Consider the following 1453-nt stretch of genomic DNA (forward strand, 5'->3'; position numbering starts at 1 on the left):
TTCCTTTTTTGATCTTTGAATTAAAACTATAGCAATAGACAAGACTTGTTTGCTGGCCTCCCAAGACCTGAGCAAACACCCGCCCTTCTACCTCTACCAATGCAGACTTGCATTTCAAAGCTCTGCTCATTTACAGAATTTCCTAACCAGTCTTTAAGGTTCACCCATGGGTCTGGTCAGTCAGTGAGGTGAGTTAATTAACTCTTTCTGGCCCAGTCACCTTTCAATGAGATATGATATTACACTCATAATGTCACAGGCTCCCTGGGCTGGGACCCAGCAGGGGGCCAGGTGGGCCGGGGTGGCCTGCCTTAGCCACAGCCCCAGGGAGGGGTCTGAGGCCCCAGAACCAAGGGGCTGAAGTGCGGGTCCAGGAGCTCTGTGGAGCCCAGAGGCTGGTGGGCTGGGGACGCTGCCGGAGGCCCAGCCCCAGGAGAAGGGCCGGGAGTCCCTGCTGGTCGTGGAAGGACGAGCCCCATGGGAAGGACCCCGCAGAGAGGCCAGGGGTCATGGAGCTGGAGGCTCTGGAACAGTCCCAGGCGGACCCCTTCAGTGTGTCAGCCCCCCAAGGGTCACACTGTCACTGGGGTCAGCCCCTCAGTCCCCTCCTGCTACCGGCCTTCAGAGTCTCCAGCACCTCTGGGAGCCAGGATCCTGCAGCGAGTCCACTGGACTGGCCCCCTTGGGGAGGCTGCACCCCGAAAGGGAGCAGAGCCCCCCGAGCTCCTGCCTGCAGTGACTCCCAGCCAGCGGGGCAGCAGCAGAGGGGGTCCTGACTGTCTGGGACACGTGCAGACAGTGCTGAGCAGCGACTGGAACATTACAGCAAAGCCCCCAGTCCTCCTGACCCCCTTGAGTCCCCATCCAGGAGCATGTGTCCTGCTTCCCACGGCCCAGGCACTAACCACCACCCGTCCTTTCCGCCATCCCATGGGCTCTTTCCTGGGCAAGTCAGGTCACCTGGCTTCCCCCTTGGCTCTTTGTTCTCCAGCTAGTTGCAGGCACCTGGCCTCTTGCAGAGCGTGGGCCCCAGGGCTGGCAGTTGCTGGGTTACAAAATGTCCAGGCCATGGTCTGAGCCAGGCGGCAGCCACACCTGCAAGAATAAACCACCTTTTGCCACCACCTAGTTACACATGCAGCACAGAGGGGAAACTGAGGCGCACACCTTATTCATGCACAACATGCAGAATTACCACTTTGTTACAGCAGACTGCAGGGCAGGGTGCTCGGATCTGGCTGTGAGAGGGTAGGGGGGCCAATGAGGGAGGGGGAGGGGTGCCCGGATCTGGCCGTGAGGGAGTGGGGAGGCTGGTGGGGATAGGGGTGCCCAGATCTGGCCGTGAGGGGGAGGGATGCCCAGACCCGGCCGTGAGATGGTGGGGAGGCTGGTGAGGGAATGGGGTGCCCAGACCTGGCTGTGAAGGGGTGGGGAGGCTGGTGGGGGAGGGGTC

Source organism: Chelonoidis abingdonii, unplaced genomic scaffold, assembly GCF_003597395.2.
Source record: "Chelonoidis abingdonii isolate Lonesome George unplaced genomic scaffold, CheloAbing_2.0 scaffold0518, whole genome shotgun sequence".
In the NCBI taxonomy this organism is placed as follows: Eukaryota; Metazoa; Chordata; order Testudines; family Testudinidae; genus Chelonoidis; species Chelonoidis abingdonii.